The sequence below is a fragment of the Lissotriton vulgaris genome, chromosome 5 (assembly GCF_964263255.1).
Source record: "Lissotriton vulgaris chromosome 5, aLisVul1.2, whole genome shotgun sequence".
In the NCBI taxonomy this organism is placed as follows: Eukaryota; Metazoa; Chordata; class Amphibia; order Caudata; family Salamandridae; genus Lissotriton; species Lissotriton vulgaris.
Window position 1 is genome coordinate 1,121,447,381 of NC_141693.1, and position 21,964 is coordinate 1,121,469,344.

Sequence of the window (21,964 nt, forward strand, 5' to 3'; positions counted from 1 at the left end):
ATTAAGGCTGATGGCCCACTTTCGAATGACAATGCGCCCGCCGTCTGCCATTAGCATGTCATGTGCCACAGAGATTGGAGTTAGTGATTACAGAGGCGCTTTCCCTGCAAGAGCGCTTCGACGCCTCGTTGGGGGTAGTAAGCACCATATAAATGCAATTACAATACAATACAATGATTGTGTCATGTTATGTCAGAAGGCTTGAAAGAAATGCCTTTTCTGTGTATAGGGTTAATCCATTTTTTTTCACTGATACACTGATTTTTTTTGCACTGTTCCTCAGGAAGGCAACCCAGTACAATCAAAAGAGACTGAGAAAAACGATTTGTCTCAATTCCCTCTATGCTGACTTTGTTTGTCTGAGACTGCAATGGCTGCAGATCTGAATGAAGTCGTTAAGCAGCGCAGATCAGTATAGGTTTGTATCTCCTCGTAAAGGGCCTGTGTGCTGGGGAATCTCTCGTTGTGACGCGACAGTGGCTCTGATAATATGATCCCCCTTGACACCCATACAACCAACTTTTCATGGCCTTTCATCACGCACAGCACAATTGGGGCAGGGCTTTAAGTGGGATGAAAAAACTGGGGGGCTCTCAAAGGGACGTGTCTTAAGGATGTGGCTGAAAACATTTATGCTAAAAATATGTGCCCATCGTAATGTGCTGCCCGACTTGTATTTTGCTGCTTCTGTTATTGACTCCACATATATAATACAAGTAACATTACACCTACAAGAAGCCAGGACTATTGGCTTTGTCAAAGGTTGTTGGCTGGAAAAGATAGGGGGCCATATGTATCAAGATACCCTTTTGCGATTCTCAAATAGCGATTTTTACGAAATCGCTATTTGAGAATCGCAAATAGGCATATATGTACAAAATTGCATTTTTTTGCGATTTCTTAAAATTCCTTCATTGCGATTAGCAAATTGCGAATCGCAATTAAGGAATATTTCCCATTCATTTCTATGGGCCAGGAGGCCCATCGTAATGAATTGGAAGTTATTCTCAATTTGCGATTCGCAATTTGCTAATCGCAATTTGAGAATAATTTCAAGGGTACAGGGGTGTCCAAAGAACACCCTGTTTCACCCCAGAAATATGCATGGGTACACATGTGACGCACATACAGGGCATGTATGTGCGTCACATGGCACTTTGAAAAATGCATAAATGTGCATTTTTCAAGGAATTCGCAACTTACCAACAACTAGAAGTTGGTGGTAATTTGCGATTCCTTAAGGACATTTTGCAAATTTTTTGGCTTCATACATTGCATTTAAGGAATCGCTAAATTTGTGATTCCTTAAATGCAATCGCAAAATAAGGAATCACAAATTTTGCGAATCCTTATTTTACACCAGATTTTGCTTAATATACCATTTAGCAAATTCGCATTCGCAAAGGCGGAAATTCCGCGAATTTCGGCCTTTGCGAATGCGAATTTGCTTGTTACATATGGCCCAAATATACTACATTCATACAACTATGACTTTGTTCTATATAATATTGAAAATGCTTTAGTTTCTGATTGAAAACGTTTTAGTCTCCGATTGAGGCTGATTACCCCCTTTCGAATGACAATGCACCCGCCGTCTGCCTTTAGCATGTCATGTGCCAGTGAGATTGGAGTTAGGGATTTCAGAGGAGCTTTCCCCAAACAGAGTACTGTGGGGAATTTGCCACCTTGTGTATCTTGTCAATGTTGTACACAGAGTGAACTGGGTAGGAGCAGTGACGGGACAGAAGAGGCGACAGGAAAGGAGAGGTAATAGGACAGGAGAGGTGACTGGGCAGGAGAAGAACGGACAGGAGAAGTAACGGGCAGGTGAAGTGACAGGGCAGGAGAAGTGACAGGGCAGGAGAAGTGACAGGCAGGAGAAGTGACGGGCAGGAGAAGTAACGGATAGGAGAAGTAGCGGGGCAGGAGAGGTGACGTGTCAGGAGCAGTGATGGGACAGGAGAGGTGACAGAAAAGGAGAGGTGACGGGGCAGGAGAAATGATGGGGCAGGAGAAGTGAAGGGGCAGGAGCGGTGATTAGGAATGGGCAGGAGCAGTGAACGGATAGGGGCAGTAAACGGACAAGAGCAGTGAACGGGGCAGGAGAAATGATGGGACAGGAGAAGTGATGGGGCAGGAGCAATGATGGGGCAGGGGCAGTGATGGGGCAGGAGCAGTGATGGGGCAGGAGATGTGACAGGGCAGGAGAGGTGACTGGGAAGGAGAGGCAACAGAGCAGGAGAGGTGACTGGGCACAAGAAGTGACAGGCATGTGGCATGACAGGCAGGTGATGTGATGGGCAGGAGAGGTGACGGGGCACGAGAAGTGATGAAGCATTAGAAGTAATGGGGCAGGAGCGGTGATTAGGCATGAGCAGGAGTGGTAACCGGGCAGGAGCGGTGAACCGGGCAGGAGCGGTGAACCGGGCAGGAGCAGTGAACGGGGCAGGAGCAGTGAACGGGGCAGGAGCAGTGAACGGGGCAGGAGCAAGGAACGGGGCAGGAGGAGTGAATGGGGCAGAAGCAACAGTGGAGGAAAAGTGACAGGACAGGAGAAGTGACGGGGGCCAGGAGGAGTGACGGGCCAGGAGAAGTGACGGGCCAGGAGAAGTGACGGGACAGGAGAAGTGTCTGGGAAGAAGAAGTGACGGGGAATGAGAAGTGACAAGGAAAGAGAGGCAACAGGGCAGGAGAAGTGACCGGGCAGGTGATGTGACGGGCAGGTGACGTGACCGGCAGGTGACGGGCAGGGGACGGCTGGAGAAGAAATGGGCTGGAGAAGTGACCGGGCAGGTGAGGTGACGGGCAGGTGATGTGATGGGCAGGTGACATGACGGGCAGGTGACATGATGGGCAGGTGATGGGCTGGAGAAGTGATGGGCTGGAGAAGTGATGGGCTGGAGAAGTGACCGGGCAGAAGAAGTGACAGGCAGAAGAAGTGACAGGCAGGTGAGGTGACTGGCAGGTGAGGTGACGGGCAGGTGAGGTGACGGGCAGGTGACATGACGGGCAGGTGACGTGACATGACAGGAGAGGAGGGGTGATGGGCAGGAGAGGTGACGGGGCAGGAGAGGTGACAAAGCAGGAGAAGTGATGGGGCAGGAGAGGTGATTAGGCATGAGCAAGAGTGGTAACTGGGCAGGAGCGGTGAACGGGGCAGGAGCAGTGAACAGGGCAGGAGCAGTGAACGGGGCAGGAGCAGTGAATGGGGCAGGAGCAGTGGACGGGGCAGGAGCAGTGGACGGGGCAGGAGCAGTGGACGGGGCAGGAGCAGTGGACGGGGCAGGAGCAGTGGACGGGGCAGGAGCAGTGGACGGGGCAAGAGCAGTGGACTGGGCAAGAGCAGTGGACGGGGCAGGTGTAGTGAACGGGGCAGGAGTAGTGAACAAGGGAGTGTGAGAAGTTGGCCTGGTACATGGTGTCCACTATTCTAATGGGCACCTTGCACCAGTCCAAACAACCCTTATGGTGACGGTTGTAAAGTCAACCTTATAGACCAGCTATCCTAGTGGTAGCATGGACAAGGCAGTCTTAGGCTTAAACTTCAGAGAGCATATGAAGCCAGCTGTTTTACCATATATAATACCAAATGAAAGGACACCACACAAGGTATATATCAAATATATATGTATTTATCACTAACACAACCCCTCTGCACTCTTTATGAGGTCACAGTTCGAGATACAGCACAAGTTGCTCAATAACCATACTATAAGTTGCACAAATACAATTCTGCTCTAGGGGCCTCACCAACCATATACTGAATAAGTGGTATAAGAACCACTTCAGGAAAGGTGAGTAGGCCTAGGGCCTAGGAATTTGCTGGGGCTACACTGAGCAACCAAGGGATTGGAAGTAGGAGACCCACAGGACGCGTGTGCAGTGTCTAAACACATATGCAGGTTACCATAGAGTTTCAATGGGAACGTAAAAGTTACGAAGTAGTAGATGTGGGACCTTCCGGAAGGACTACGGGAAAACCATGTTAAACTAGGACACTTGGATAGTTAATACCCACTGGAGAACCGGATTACTCAAGTTACCTCACCCAGGGAAGCCGGGTGCATAGGTGTTCTTTCGTGTCGGGTTTCTTCGCTGTCTCCTATGGAGAGCTGCAAGAAAGTGCTGCAGGCGACCAGGAGAAAAGTGTCCGGGTGGATCCAAGGCTGGATCACAGTCGAGAAAAACCTGAAAGCAGTGGGGACGGAGTCTGGGTCACTAGCCAGTGACCAGGTGCAGGAGTCGAGCTGTCCCATGACGGATCTAGTTGTTGGCGGTGTCGGTATCCGGATTGGACCCAACAAACCTTGGCAAATGCAATCCACGCAGGATGGGAAGATTGGCTTTAGTTCAGACCAGCAAGTCTGGGGAGCTTCTCCTTCACAGAGAAGCTGGAGCAAGCCCGGAGCAACCAGGAAAGCGGTGTAGTTTTACAAAGATGTCTTCAGAGGGCCTATAAGCCAACGGGCTAGCAACCGCAAAGACGTATTGAGCGGAAATGCAGGCGCAGGCCCCACGCGGCAGTTTTAGAGTGTGGAGGGCTGAGCTTCGGTGCAAATGCTGCTCAGGTCTGGGGCCTCTCAAACCCCAATGCACAACTTCAAGGGTACCTCAGAAGCTGCACAGGTAGCAAAAATCAGGTAGTCCAGGATGTCCGGTCCCACGTCTCTCGTGTCCGCCACGGGTCTCAGCTTTGCTGTGGATGTGAGTCGGAGTCAGAAGTCTGGAAGTCCAGTTCCTGCATTGCTAAGTCTTCGGGTTCCTGCGGGAGCGTCGACAAAGCAATCTGGCAAGTTACTGTTGGTGCCTGTTTGCACAGGGTGGTCACTCCTTGACCACAAGGGAGATGTCTTCAGTCTTCCAGTCGATATGGAACGTCGAAGGTCAAATAGTTTAGTTTCAGAGTTTCTTTCCAGGATAAATCTAAAGTCTCTATACACAGCTCCTAACTTTATACTAAACTAAGGGGCTGGATTACCTGCTAGGTCCCTCCTATGAGTGGAACCTGGGAAGGGGGTGGTTACACTCAGGGCCGGCGCTAGGCAAGGGCAGTGTGGGCAGCTGCCCAGGGCCTCGCACTCAGCCCACCAGCATGGGGCCATGCACTGGTGGTGTGTCCTGTTGTTTCCCTGGCGATCCATTTCAGAGAAAGGTGTCGCCTTGCATTTAAGGTCCTTCAGAGGGGCCCCCCAGGGATGGTGTCTTGAGGCATGGGGGAGGGAGACGCCCCCTTCAATTGCAAAGAGACCCATTCAAAGACACCGTGGGAGGCCCATTGTCCAGCATTTTGGCACCCCCATAGTTTTAACTTTTAGCCCACAAGCAATTCTCACACCTGTCAGACTGAAGGTGTTAGAAATGACTGTGGGGGGGGGGGAGGCAAAATGCTGGACAATGGGCCTCTCACAGTGTCTGTGATTGGTCTCCTTAAAGGGGCCACTTATCTACATTAGAGGGGCCTCGCACATTCCATTTTAGCCCAGGGTCTCGTAAATCCTAGAACCGGCCCTGGTTACACCCCTTTCCCTTTGTCCAGTTTCGCACCACAGCTGGGGCTGGAGTGCCCTAGTAACTGGTTTGAACCGGGCTATGCATGGGGCACCTTGTGTGCCGACTGCAGCAACAAAAGGGTTAAAGTAACATGTTGTTCCTGCTTATATTTCACACGCTTTACATAAACCTGTATTCCCTATAAGTGTTTGCTTTTTCCTGAATTAAACCTGAAATAAACATGTTTATCCATTGTTTTAATTAAATAACGTTATAAGCTGTAACTGGTCAGTGAAATGCTAAACGTACTAAAAATTGGTATGTTTTGCTATTTCTAGCCACACCCTCGACTCCGCCCACTGTTTCAATCTTTGGTTATTCCTGCCCCCTGATTCTCCACCCACAGTTCCCCTACTTTTTATTTCCCACTTCGACCACTGCTTGTCCGTTGCCTTGCTTTAAATGTATAGTTTCGTACATACGTGTGGTAAAGCCAGGCGCGGCTAGTACAGGTAAGAGCGGTGAAAAGCCAGGCACGGCTAGTACAGGTAAGAGCGGTGAGGCAGGACGAAAGTCGAAATACAACGGCATAGGCAAAATAAATTAATAAAACCACTCACATTGCACTTGCCGCATAGTCGAGTCAGCAATGTTGCGAGCGCAAAGTAAGTGATTTTATTTATTTTATTTTCCCTATCCCCCCTGCTCCGCCCCACCCCACTGGCCGGGCCTGGTTAAAGTACATTAAAGGTTTCATCTAGGCAGAATCCAACAAGAAAATAAATTGGAAGGAAAGAAAGAAAGGAATGGGAGGAGTCTTGTAGCAATGAGAGAGAGAGAGAGAGAGAGAGAGAGAGAGAGTGTGTGTATGTGTGTGTGGGTGTGTGTGTGTGTGTGAAACTTTCGAAAAAGTGTGGAAGCAGGGAAGAGAGGCAGGAGAGCTGCTGGCACAAGGCCGATAGACTCTTCATTGTTTACCATGCATGAATGAAGGAGCAGCGATAGAGGCCGAGAAATCTATACAAAGTAAACCCCGACTAAAGGAACTCAGGTCCACACTATATACCAACAGGACGGTAAAGCCACGTCTACATTTCTGAAACAGTATGTAGTGAGGACAGGATACCGGTGTGTGAGTAAGTTGTCTTTGTTTTGAGTAACACAGCTGAATTCCCACAGACAGCCCTCAGCCATGTGTGCAAGCACGTGCCTACCTCGCCAACTATCCCCAGCCAACGGTAAACACTAGGAACTCCTCGCGCACCAACGGGCAGCGCGAGACAACACAGCATAGAATGTCCATGTGCGAGGACAGAATACTACATATAGATCTTTTCCTTAATAAAAGAACATAAACCAGAAAACTAAGAGATGAGAAGAAGAGAGAGAGAGGGGGAGAAAGAAGGGAAAGAGAGAGGAAAGGAAAGATTACCCGAACCTGGCCGGCAGTCTAATATCCTTGCCACTCCTCCTGGGGGGAACAAGAGGATTATTTACAACATCAAGATTCCTGCATCTTGTACCTGAGGGATGCATGGTAACCACATTGGTACACTGAGAAGGTTTATCACTTATCTTTTCATTGACTTTATTCATGTTCCACCAATTACGTTGGTTGACATGAACAGCACTGCCACAAATGTTGTCAATGCGAACAGGTTCACTGAACTTTGAGACAACTTTCTTTACAAAACTTTCTTTATTTTAACTATGTCAGCTTCTGCGAAACTCCTGTTGGAGACATTTTTCCTGGAGTCAAAGTATGCTTTTTGTTTGGATTGGGTGCCCTCAGCTTTGTTTTTGACCAATGCGTCAAGCTCAATTGCAGTGGTCTTGTGTTTGAACCACTTAGTCATCCATACTGCTCTGCACCAGTGGATGAGTGCAGCATGGTTCTGTAGAACAACAGCATGGTTCTTACCGCAACTGGTATTACTTTTTTGTGAGAAATTGCCCACTCTATGCAATCCCCAATGACTCTGTTGAGCCTTTCCACTAATATATTGTTTTGAGGATGAAAGAGGGAGCTTTTGAGGTGGTTGATGGAAGATTATGTGAGGAATTCTCAGCAGAAATAAACTGTACACCATAGTCAGAGATAACTGTCTTAGGAAAACCCTCCCGCATGAAGACCTCTCTCATGAAGTCAAGGATTTCTTTTGAGGCAACTTTGGCTACAAATGCTACTTCAGGCCACTTCAAGTAGTAGTCAACTAGGACTATGGAGAAGCGGGTCTGAAGAGGTAAGGTGTGGAAGGGACCCAATACGTTGATACCCCGTTTTTTCAAGGGATTGTCAGGAAGGGGAATGGGTGTAAGGGGAGGATTAGCAACACAGAGTCTTGTCGCTACCAGAACAAATGGGAAAATCCTGGATCATAGCGTTAATGTGGCAACCAGAAGTATTCACACACTCTGCGTTTTGTGAGTGTAGCGCCCAAATGTGCTTCATGTGCTTTAGTCAAGAGGATTTTTCTGCGGTCAGAAGGGGGCACTATTTTTTCTAGCCTGAGGATAAGGTCATCATCTACAGATAATTCATCACATATTTTAACGTAAGGTTGGATATCACCATTTAAGTTTTTCTCTTTTGGCCAACCTTCAGCAATGTATTTCTTAACACATTTCAGCATTTCATCATTATGCAGGGCAAATTTCCAGTCCTTTTCACAAATAGAACAGGTGTGTTGTAGTTCTACAGCAGCAACTAGACAACGTTCAAGTTTGTAATCGCATTAGGGTCTGTCACTACACTCTGACATGTTGGGAACTGGAGGCAAACATGAAAGAGCACCAGCATACACATTTTTCACACCCAGGATGTGTACAATATCAAATTGGAATTGGAGGAGTTTTGAAGCAAGTCTGGCTATGTGTGGTGTACAGATGTGATAATTAGCGTTACCTTGGATGGCTACCACAGATTTGTGGTCGGTCTGAAGAGTGAATTTCCTGCCCCATAGGTAACATTGGAATTTTTCAATGGCCCACCAACATGCCATTCGTTCTTTTTTTGATGCTGGAGTAGTGTGTTTCTGTGTCTCTTAGTACTCTTGATGCAACACCTAGTGTGTGTTCTTGAATGCCTACCTGCTGGGTTAAGACTGCACCAAGGCCATAAAAGCTGGCATTGACAGTTAATGTAAAATGTACTGCAGGGTCAAATGGTTTAAACATCTTGACCTTGCTGAGTTGTGTTTTTAACAATTCAAAAGCATTATTCCAATCATCATCCCATGCAAAAACTGTCTCATGCTTCAACAAGTTGGATATGGGGCGTACTTTCATGGTGCAATCAGCGATGAAATGAGAATAGAATTCACTTAAGCCTAAGAAAGATTTTACGCCTGTTTTGTCAATAGGAGGAGATGCATCCAAAATGGTTGAACCAACCCTGGTTTAGGTGTGACACTGGCACTCGAGATTGTGTGACCAAGGTATTCTACAGAACCCTTAGAGAACTCACATTTTCACGTTTGAAAACAATCCCATTCTCTTGAAATATGGATAGTACTTGGTGCAAAGTTTCCTCATGTGTAGATTCGTCGATGGCATGTATAGGAACGTCATCTTGAAAGATGGCAACATTTTTAATGCCTTTGAGGAGATTAACCATGAGGCGCTGAAAACCCGAAGCCAGCCCAAATGGCATGCAACAGATTGGAACATGCCTGATGGGGAGTTGAATGCAGTGAGATGGTGTGAATCTCGGTCAAGTTCAAATTGATGATATGCAGAAGCAAGGTCAAGTTTGCTGAAGAACTTTGCACCTGCAACCATGGCCAACATTTCGGTGATGTTGGGTGTTGGGTAGAGGGTGCAAGTCTACCCATATCTCATATTTAGGCTAGGCAAGTCTATGCAAATTCTGAGTTCATTGTTCTTTTTGACCGCTACAACAAGTAGGGACAACCAGTCTGACGATTCAACAGGTTTGACTACTCTTCTGTTACACAATGTTGTACGTTCTTTCTCGCGGTCTTCTCTGATGCAGAAAGGTGCACTTCTTAACATGTGTTTTACGGGTATGGCACCTTCTTTCACTTTTATCTTATGTTTTGAATCCTTTGCTTTTTTCCAGCTCCCCAGAAAAGACTTTAGGAAAGTTGTTCAAAAGTTCTTTAACTTAGGGGGAATCACGTATTGCTAAAACCTGTTCTTTGGCACCAGGACACAACAGCATGTTGAGCAAACCTTGGTGAAACCACTCTAGTGTATTCAGACCTTAGATAGCTACTTAGATTTTCCATTGAATGAGTCCACCCTTGAATTCCATAATGTATTCGAAATATCCTAGGAGAACGAGTTTATGCCCTTCATAGAACACCTGTGCACGATCGGGAGGCAACAGCTGTCTTTCACGACAATTAGCAGTAAACATAGATTTGGATCATAGTGATGCGTGCACCAGAGTCCACAAGAAGTCGCAATTTCTTTTCCCCTACAAGTATATTAGCATAAGAGTCTTCACAATCAGAAGGATCACCAGTCCTAATTTCACTTTCCGTGTCCACTAGTATCATGTCTTCCATTTCAGACAAGGGGCCTCATTGTCACGGTCCCTGGTGTCTTTCACATGCCCTACTCTGACATTTTCTCTTTTATGCCCCTGACATACTTTGGCAAAATGGCCTACTTTGCCATAAGACCGGCAGACTATGCTTTTTTGCGGGACACGGTATGCCGTTTTTGTTGTGCGTAGTTACCGCACCGAAAGGAAATGTATGATCTTCTAAAAAAACTATTTTGGGAAGTTTCTCTCTTTTTTGTAGTTTTTAATGCATACTGGGGTAACAACTTTCACTGTTTTATTTTCAAATTCCTTCACTGAGACTTGAGCGGTTTCAATGCTTTTGGCTATGCGGATAGACTTGTCAAGGGTGGGATTCCCTAAGGACAATGGTTTTTGTCTAATGGTTTTATCCATGCAAAGACTCATAAATTGGTACCATACCAATTGCTCACTAAAGTTTTTGAAATTGCAATCTGCTATCATTTTTCTGAGGGCACTGATATATGTGTCAACATCCTCATTATTCTTCTGTATTCTGTTGAACAACTTGTGTCTTAGTACTACAATACTTGGCTTAACATCATACCTACATGCCAATTTCTTAATTGTACTTTGATACTCGTCAAGCTCTTCCCCAACAACACCTGCAGGATCAGGTATGTGTTTGAGTGTAGCTCTCCCTTCAAACCCAAGAGAATGTAGCAGTAAAAACTTCTTTCATACAGATCTGAACCAATTGCGCCCAAATAAGTTTCAAATGGATCGAGTCAATGATGCCAGCTAATTGGTAGCTCACCAGTGAAGTCAAGAAGAGGTGGTGGTGGGTTAACAGCTTGCATTATGTATAAGTGTGTAAACTAGACCACCTGATAGCTAAGGTGATAACCTAAAATGGAATAGTACAATAGTACCCACACAAACTGAATGATAAACGTAAAGAAATGTACACATGTAATGTTAAAGAATTGTAAAAAATAGTCACAATGGTGTGCGCGTCACTGCGCAGTCACAGGAGCTAGCCAAGTATAGTTATGTGAGAAAAACTAAGGAACTCAATAAAAAAAACACTATGAGAGAAGAGATAAAAGATATGGGAAGTTGTACTCTTAATGTGCAGAACAGGGTCCTGATTGATCTTCAACGGAATAGGAACTGTGGAGAACGTATTTCCTGCATGGCACGGGAAAACTGTATGAAGATAGAGACAACAAAAAACAAAGAAACTGAACCAAAGCAGTTCGAGTCGACTACACACAGATCTTGAGCATTGTAGTAGCGAGGTGTTCCCTCATTGCAATTACCAGATGGCAGTCAACTGGGCTCCTCATCCTGTGTCATCCGAATTCTTCTGTAAATGCCCAAAGAGAAGAATATGCTCCGCCTCACGGGAAAGAGACGCCGTACAAACTACTCCTCAGTACTGAAAATGCCCCTGGAAGGTGAAATAAGGTGACCCCACGGGGAATGGTTAGCGCTATGGGCCTGGCCTCTGGTGAAGTTGATTGGGAGAACAGTTGCTTGACGAGACTGGAGTCCAACCTCCACTTGAGTTTCAGAGCTGCCCCCACACAGAGAATGACAGCCTAGACCGCCTCAAGTTCTGCCCCTGCAGGCAGAGCGAAGTCAGGCAACAGGAGAAGACGATCGTAGCCGGGTTCCTACTCACAATGGAACTCCGCCTTTTATTCTACACCACAGATCTGGTCAGCCTTCCACCATTTGGTACAGGAGCCGACGGGTGAGAGGGGTGAGGATGCCAAAGGCTGAATTTGAACTATTCCTCTGGATTCTGATAATGTTTTCCGGAACAAGTAGTGTTGCGTCGGAGGTGCGGCTTGTGACTTGTATTACGACAGGATACAAATTGAGCTTTTGTTTGAAAGCAAGAAACTCTACATGGATTCTCTGTGGGATCAGCTTGCAGTCCAGCTCTTAACCATGAACAATGTAGTGAGGACAGTATACCGGTGAGTAAGTAAGTTGTATTTGTTTGGGAGTAACACAGCTGAATTCCACAGACAGCCCTTAGACATGCGTGCAAGCACAGCTCCGACCTCGCCAAGTGTCCCCAGCCTATGGGCAGCACAAGACAACAAAGAATAGAATGTCCATGCGTGAGGAGCACGCGAGGACAGAATGCAACACAGAGGTTGGGACTCACTATTAAGGATGGAAAAAAACTTTCTTTAGGATGGTACTTTTGATCTAGAATGGTTAGGGAACTTACAAAAGAAGGTGAAAGATCAAAGCAAGGTAGAGGCCGAACAATGGCCAGCGTTCATACATTAGCATGGGGAAGCCAACAAACCCAAACATGAATCCCAAGTCTATGGTATGAAAGAAACACAGGATAGACTAGAATGCCAACTAAGCCACCTTCGGACAGATTCAGGGTTTGTTCTCCTATTTGTTTCTCCGGATAAATGAAACACAAGATGATGAGAAGGTGAGCGAGATCCCTGGGGAGGAGTGTTTGATCGATGTTTTGGCAGATGCATCTGGAAATGGGGTAGCACAGTAAGACGATGGAGGGATGGAGTATAAGGAGGTAATCTACATGTGAACGCTGTGATGGGAGTGACTGACAATAGAACGCAGGACAGAAGCACACAAATAACAAGACAAAGAACAGCATCCACTACTGTGAAGTAGTCTACACCTCGTGTACAGTCAGTCTCAACTGGGCATAAAGATAAGCGCTAAATGCTGCCCCATCATTAACTGAGACAGACTAAAAATTACTGCAGATTGACTGGGTAGAAGTAGGATTTAAAGAGAGAGGGCAGAGGCCTCCTCTCACTCTAACAATGAAGATGATTAAGAACCACCCCTCCAGTTTCAGACACCCTCCAGCCACAGAGAATTTACTCTCCTACTCAGGGCGAAGTCAGAGTTTTAATGAGGATTAAGAAGCAGTTCCCCAACATTAGAGAGTACCTCAACCAGTTCTGTGAAGAATTTCAAAGTATGTTTGAAGTATGCTCAATGAACTGTGCTGCTGTGAATCAATCATTGCATTTAGTAGCCCTCAGTGCAGTGAGAGATCTGTTGGATGAAAATTTTATGTTGGCCAAGGCAGGACCCTGGAAATGATGATGCCTTGAAAATGGCAAAGTATGAGTTGTTGAATACCGTTGCCATTGTGTGTCTAGTGAAGACAGATTAGACTTAAATTTCAAACAGCAAACAGAATGAATGTGAATCACTAGCTGGTGATCAGACAGGCTTAAGGATGTATTTGAAAGATACTCAGGCACCGCCCTTACAACGGAAATGGCTCGGGAAGCTGTAATTGCTATCTTTGTACAAGGATTGCTACAGAATAATGTGTGAAATCAGTTAAAGACCATCTGTACTGGATGCAACAACAACGTGATGGATGAGATGCTTGAATTAATCTCAACTACTGCCAATTGCTTGGCCATTCCAGTCCATGTTTTTTCACCCACTATGCCTTTCGAGACAAAGACCCACCTTGTGCACGACCCTGCTTCTCATGGGAACAGTCTACTCACCAAACTTGCACAGTTGTATCATGAAGCTGCCCATGTCAATAGGAAAGGCATGGCCCATGCCAATGCAATTGACTGATACACACTCTTCTTTCCTTCTCCTGCCTAGACGTATTGTCATTACTATGTCGCTTGCTGTCCTGCCCATAGTAAACATAGCCATGAGAGGTCGTTGACTGCTGGCATGGGTTATCTCCTTCCAGTGCAAGCTTGATCCACTCATTGGGTGCCTGCTTTCGGAAGCCCATCTTCGACCTGCAACAAGCCCAAGGCCTGGTCACTCTACTGCTTCTGTTGCTGCATTACCTCCTGCAAGTTGACAGGATCTCTAAAGGCTCAGCTTCTTCGTCTGGCCCTCCACAGTGGCATGGACCATATGGTGGCTTATTGTGACACTACATGACTTTCTTCGTACTCCCCTCACTCTGAGTGATCCTCATTGCGCTGGCAATAAATAGCGGCAACAGTAATTAACCCTTTGCATGCTCATGATGGCCCCTGGCCGTCATGCATCACAGTGGGCGTGTGCGGAGGACGTCCAGGGGCCGTCCGAATCCAGCTCACTTTTAAAAAACACCCGCACAGCGCAAAAATTCGCCGCACATGGAAGAGGTTAAAACCCATTGAAAGGGTGAAAACTGGTGCAGTGGATCAACATAATTTTTATTCTAATGTACAATCAGTGTGTTAGACCTGACATCCTTGGTGTGGGTTTCCCCCACCCGTTTGTCTTCAATCCTCCTGTTTTTGCTGGTCTTAGGACCCTGCACAGTTTAGCAATGCTCACCAGTGCTAATGTTCTTGTGCTCTCTCCATAAAACATGGCAACATTGGCTTACACCCAGTTGGCATAGTAAATGTACTTGTAAGTCCCTAGTAAGGTGGTACTACATGTGCCCAGGGCCTCTAAATGAAATGATACTATTGGGCCTGCCAAGCTGAATGAGCCACTCACCTAAGTAGCCCTTTAAACATGCCTCAGGCCTGCCATTGCACCCTGTGTGTGTAGTTTTAAAAGTGGCACTCTGACCTGGAAAATAAACATTTTGCCAGATCCAAACCTTCCTTTTTAATATATATAAGTCACCCCTAGGGTAGACCCTACACAGCCAAAAAGTGGGAGGTATACTTTTAAGTTGGACATGTCCCGGTAGTGAAAAACTCTTGAATTTTTCACTACTGCAAGGCTTACCTCTTCCATAAGATAGGATTTGGTTACCTTATTGCATTTAACAAGTGAAAACTTTCAATTGGGAGTAGGTAGGAATGTTGAGTTTGGTGTCTAGAGAATTGTATTGTAAAACCCTCTTTAATGGTAAAGTTGAATTGTAAGTCACAATTCTGCAAATTATACTTTTAGAAAGTTTACATTTTCTTGTCTGTATCCTGGCTTACATGAGTAGCTATAGCTGGCCACTGGTCTTTGTGTATTGCTCCCAGACATGAGTAGGTATAGCTGGCCATTGGTCTTTGTGTATTGCTCCCAGACAATGAGACAAAGGAGAATAGGTGTGGCAGAATGTGACATCTCTGACTTGATAGTGGGAGCGAAGATGTCACCTACCACACTTCGGATACATCATCATCAGGAAGCGATAGTACCAATCGCCCACCGAGAAAAAACACTTTTGGACCAACCTCATCTAGAACATCCAGAGACACTCGACAAAACAACAGCCAGTTAAACGATAATCCTCCAACAACAGAGCCTTTTTTAGAGGTAGGACCGGACGAAACCGACGACCCCGAAGGGGAAAAAGATCAGGAAAAAGAACCCGAAGAAACGCAACCTCAAGTTACCAAGAAACCGAAGGGAAGGAAGAATCGCTAGTAATTAACATTTCTGACACAGCATTAACCACACAAGAAATAAAACTGTTACAGAAAGAAACATCATTTATTCCCACAACTTCCACAAACCTCCTCGAACTGGAAGTGAGCACCTTTAAACTTACTCGGAAACTGCGTCTCAGGTATTTCTTCAAAAAAGTTCTTCCATCATCTACTGAAATGAAACCCGACCAATTACTTGGCTTAAAAACCATCAGCACATATTTGCCCCGTGCAGCCACAAAAGCATCGACACATTCGAGACTCGCATAAAACACGATATAGCAAAAATCAACTTTTCCAAAAAATTCAAACAAAACATCACCATGAAGGACAAGGACACTCTTAAAAAGATTGCAAACAACAAAGCAATTAAATGTTTAAAAGCAGGCAAAGGCGGCGCAATAGTCATTCTCAACACTAGCATGTACGATGCCAAAATCAAAGAACACATCACTGATTCCGAAACTTACACGCGACTTCGCGGCAACCCAACTGAACAATACAAAGCTGAACACATAAACCTTGTAACTAAAGCACACGATGACGGCATCATCGATGACCGCACCAGCAAATATCTCATCGTGGAACATCCAAAAAGTCCAACGATAACCATGCTTCCCAAAATACATAAAGATCCTGTAGACCCTCCGTTTCGACCAACCGTGTCACCTAGAGGTTCTCTCCATGAACCTATTGGCAAATTTTTAGATCGACACTTACGACCCATGGTAACGAGTCAAAAAAGTTACATCAAAGATACGACTGACTTTCTCAAAAAACTTTCTGATGTAAACATCACATCTAATGAACATCTCATTTTATGCACCGCTGATGTCAAAAGCCTGTACACATCCATTCCGCATCGAGGCGGAATTGAAGCCATAGAAAAAGCTCTTCTGAATAGCAACATCCCTGATTCTCTACAAACTTTCCTCATGGAACTTATGATATTCACGTTATATCATAGTTATTTTACACATGAACAACAATGGTATCTTCAAATGTCCGGCATGTCAATGGGCAACTGCACAGCACCGACCTATGCTAATACCTACATGGAAGAATTCGAATCAACCGACATCTATGCCAATCCAAACTGGTCAGACAACCTAAAGTTATACGTTCGTTACATCGATGACCTATTTTTCGTTTGGAAAGACTCTCGTGAAAATTTAGAGTCAGCCTTAACTGACCTGAACACCAAAGACAACCGCATCATTCTCACATGGAACATCATTGAGCACACCATCACTTTTCTTGACGTGTTGATTAAAATCACAGAAAAAGGATTAGAAACAGACCTTTTCCGCAAAACCACGGATCGAAACAATACAGTACATCATACCAGCTTCCACCAAAATTCCTTAAAAAATAATTTACCATTCAGTCAAATGCTACGCCTAAAACGAATCGTATCAGACCCTGAAAGATGCAAGACACAAATGGAAGAAATGGACACCAGGTTCCTCAACCGAGGTTATGCTCAAGAAACTATAAACATAGCTATGAAAAAAGTAGCTACCATCACACGACAGGAAGCCCTCAAAGGATCCACCAAAAAAGAAGAGAAAAGAACTGTAATAGTCTCTAAATACTCCACTTCCAGCAGATCTTACAAAAGCATCATCTTAAAACATTGGCGTATACTTTCATCTGAACCCGACTTTGAAAAGCTGTTTGAAAACCCACCGATCTTTGCTTATACTAGGTCTGTAAATCTGAAAGAAATCTTGTCTAAAAAATCCACGACACAATCCTCCCACACAGGCACACGACCGTGCCTTAACTGCAATAGTTGTAATAACATTATCAAAGGGAACAGTATAAGCCATCCCATGAAAGGGTTCCAAATCAAATTACATGTGGATGCTACATGTGATTCAAGTAACTTGATTTACCTACTCAAATGCCCATGTGGTATGATATATGTGGGCAAAACCACCAGAAAAATTAAAATTCGCCTCAATGAGCATAAGTCGAATATTCGCATCAAGAACCAGAAATCTAACATCGCAATACACTTCAATGAATTCAACCACAATGTTGCACAATTGAAATTCATGGTGCATGAAATCGTTCGCAAACTAGAAGGAAAAGACAATAACAAAGCACTCCTGCAACGAGAGACAGCTTGGATATATAGACTCAAAGCGATGAAGCCATACGGGCTAAATGACCGTATTGAATTAAGTTGTTTCCTATAGTACCAGTGGGTACATATGTTTCACCAGTACCTTTTGTACATTCCACTCGAGAATTACCTTCTTTAATGTTTATATTTGTATTTGTATTCAGCAATGTTTACATTTTCCCAGACCACACACCGTCTTCACAATCCCTCTTCTAACATGGCCGCCGCTTTCCCCGTCACTCCTTAGTCCCTCTTTGACTTTCACCACCCTCATCACGTGACCCACCCACGATCCATAACATCCGTCCCCACCCGCTCCGCCAAACACTTCAGCGAACTCCGCGCTACTCCGCAAGCCGAATCTTCGAACTGAACCTCCCGATTGACTGAAGTAAGTCGGATCCCCGATATCGACCCACGTTATTTTTTAACCACGGGTCTCACTGTCTCTAACCTCGTATCACCCGCATTTTATTTTTACAGAGTAACCGCCTCTAACGATCAAGCCACGTAAGTGCCTAACTCCCTCAATCCCGATAAAAAACCCCACCCTCAACCACATTTCGGCCACCCAACATGGTTTATAAGGTATAAAATAGCCCCCACCGTATATCCTCCACGCATGCCTCTGTACACGTGAAACAAATGCAAATGATTAACATGTTATTTTATTTGGGTTATGAGTTGAATTGTAAATACGTTTTGTTGCCTTCACAGAGCTCCTTGATAAAGGGCAATTCATGTCCGAAATGCATTGGAGTGGAGTATGTTGAAACTACTTTAACTTGATGTTTTCGAGGTTAAACTTACACATCGGAAAAACATTCATTTATGAACTGTTACTACAATGAAATATGACGAATCTTTGAATAAATAATTGATGGTCATACCTAACACTGGATTCTGTCTACATATGATGAACCAAATGTGAGTGCCCACACACAAGGATGCGTTTACACCCCTGTAACGCACTTAACCAGTAAACCTACCACACTTCCACATCTCAAAGACTGTTACTCAACACACTCACAAAGGGTTTGGCACTAGTGATTTGTGTCCCCAGACAAGCATGGGCCAGGATAGGGAGAAATGAAATTCAAAGCACCTCTGAGGGTGGAACCTTCAAGAAACTTCTCATACTCAGATAACTATAACTTAACGACACAGTCAGAACCAGAACCAGAGCCTGTACTAGAGCCAGAACTGGAGCTGGAAGTAGAGTTATCAGCCGGCACTTCGGTATCAGTTCTAGAAACGCCACCTCAAGTGGGAGAGGTTAAAAATAAACATGGTAAAGGAGGAAAAGAATTTTAAAAATATCCACTCTTTGCAAAAAAAACTACTCCTAAGACTCTTTCTGCACAATCCCCAATTACCTTAGCTCCTGCCGCCTCACCAATCTCAACTGCCTTACCAGCCTCACCAGCCAATATTGCACAATACAACGACCCTGGCCCAACAAAATCGCCCAAGTCAATCGGGCACGATAAGACACCTGAGTCTCTTCCTTTATGTGCTTCGCAATCTCTTAGAAACTCCACACAAGAGACTTTGGGCGGGGTTGGATGTACGCAAGACTGCTCCTCATCTTCAGATATACAAAGCGAGGTATTGGGAACCTCAAATGCAGAGGGCGATGAGGTACAGTTGTGCTCCAATGAGAACAATTCAGATGCTATAACAAAACCTTCAGTGGGGTAAGATAATTTTCCGGGACTAGAAAAGAGCTCAGAGATGAGATACCAGCTAGACATCCGCGAAATGCTGAACTTGATTCTAGATGAAATTCGAGAGATTAAACATAATCAGCAAGTGGAGATAGCTGCCCTTCAATCAAAGATGGATAAATTTGAGGAATCAATGCTGGTAATCCCAAAGAGACTTCAGGAGGCAGAGGCGAGGATCTCTACACTCGAAGATCAAATGAACCTGGTTGCGGGGGAGGCAAAGGAGGCAGCTAAGAAGAAAAATGCTCTTGAAATCAAGCTAGAGGAGCTCAAAAATCACTCCAGAAGGTAAAACCTAAGGATTGTGGGGGTTCCGGAAGGATCAGAGGTCTCCGATCCCATTCAGTGGGCCAATTCTTTTATTCACCACATAGTTCTACCTGAATTTGAGGGAGACCTGACAATAACAAGAGCTCATCGGGTCCCGGCCCAGCGCTTCCCTAATTCAGCATTTCCAAGAACTATTCTTTTGAATTTCGCTGATTATAGGATCAAGGAGAAGATTCTTTCAAAAGCTTTCCAAAAACTCCAATTTTCAGTATCAGAAACTGTAAAAAGTAGGATCTTCTCAGATATGACTACAGTAGCTGCAAAAAGAAGAAAAGCATTTGTGAAAATTCTACACTTATTCAAGGCAAATGGCGCTCAAGCCTCGATTGCGCAGCAGTCAAAATTGAAGGTCCTGGTTAAAGGAAAATTTTACTTGTTTACGGACATAGAAGAGGCGCAATCTCTTCTGAAGGAGATTTCTTCAGGCGCTAGGCCTGAAAAGGGGAAAATCTAATTTAGGCCTTTTTTTGCTCTGGTGTTATATGTTCCCTAAGCATGGATAGTGTACAATATCAGTATGGGGCGGTAACAGATCTACGGGTCACTTAGGGTGCAACAAAAGGACACCCAGATCAGAAGAAGTGGGAGGAATGTGGCCAGCGTGGAAGGGAGGGGGACTTCCACATTCCTGTGGAGGGCGGGGGGGGGGGTAAATGCAGCAAAAAGGAATATGAGCAATGGGTATTTCATTTGTTTTAGTTTCATTAATAGGTACTCCACAGGGATAGAATATTCTTTCAATTAAATGTAATACTTGTAATATCCTGTCAATTAATGCAAATGGAATGTTAAACAAACAGAAGTATGGGGCGTTGCTGAAATGGATAATTTTTATTAGACCCCAGGTGGTCTTTGTCCAGGAGACTCATTTGAAGTCTAACCGTCCGAAGTTGTTTATTCCTAATTACTTCTCCAAGGTATTTTTTTTAATCAGCAGGGGTGACCCAGAGAGGGGTTGCTATTTATTTCTCAAGGGATCTAGCCTGGAAATTCCTCCAGGTTCATAGAGATGCAAAGGGCAGGTGGATTTGGGTGGTGGATAAATTGCAAGATAAAATTATAAGCTTTTTGAATTATTATGGCCCCATCCATGATGATATTTCCGGACTGTCAGAAATTTATGAATCTCTAAGGGGCATCCCAGGACAGATAATTGTAGGAGGAGATTTTAAGTATATTCAAGACTTGTCAAGAGATACTTCTAATAAGAAAAAGAAACAGTTAAAGCCCAAAACAAAACGTTTTTTTGAAGCACTCTTACATGAATATCAATTGAGGGATCCATGGCGTTATAGAAATGCGGAAATTGAATCTTTTACATGTTATTCCCACCGGTTTCGGACTGCATCCAGAATAGATTTCTTTTTAATATCTAGATCTTTTCAGATCTTAAGAACTGCGATTGGATGCAATCCGTTTTTGGACCACGCTAGAATTGAATTAGAAATAGAACTGGGAGGAGCGGATGAGGTGCGTCCCAGGTGGCAGCTGGATCGCACCCTCCTACAAAACCAGGAATGGGTTTCAGAATTCAGAGATTGGATTATACAATACTTTGAAATAAACGATAACACAGCTGAACCCTTTTCTTTCTGGGGCGGATTTAAAGCAACAGCACGTGCCCAGATTATCGCATATACTAGCGCTAAGGCAAACGAAAGATAGTCAAAAATAGCCATGCTTCAATCAGACGTAGAGAGGGAATATACCTTGCAGCTCCAACATCATTTGAGCAAACTAGAGCAGGCTAAAACTCTTCTTCTGGATTATTTTGTAGCGGAAGAGATTAACAGTTCGAAAGCCTTCCAACAAAAGGTCTACGAAGACAGCCAGTTGGTGGGAAAATTACTAGCTAACTCTGCCAGAAAGAAGCAGGAGTCATCACTGATAGTGAAAATTTGTGATCCTCAGAGTGGGCTGGAGGATGAGGATAGAGACAAAATCTCAAAAATATTCCTGAATCATTTTGAAAAAATGTACTCAACGGAATATCAGATAGAGGATGTAATGATCCAGGACTACTTTGCAGATATAGAAATCCCCAAAATCTCTGAAAACCGGGTAAACCAAATCAGTCTTGAAATAAATACCCCTGAAATACAAGATTGTATAAAAGCAACCTCAGGGGGAAAAGCTTCCAGCCAGGACGGATTCCCAATCGAGTTTTATAAGGTCTTTTTTAAAGAATTAGCAATTCCCTTGAAAAAGTCATATAATCATGTTAGGCTAGGTGGGTACGTCCCTGCTGAGTTTAAGTAATCTACAATTATATGTTTTATCAAAAAAGATAAAAATCAATATGATGTTAATTCATATGGGCCGATTAGCCTATTAAATTCGGATTATAAAATCTTTATGAAAATATGGGCTGAGAGATTTGTCCTCGCTGCCCAGGAGGTCATCCACCAAGACCAGTCTGGGTTTATTG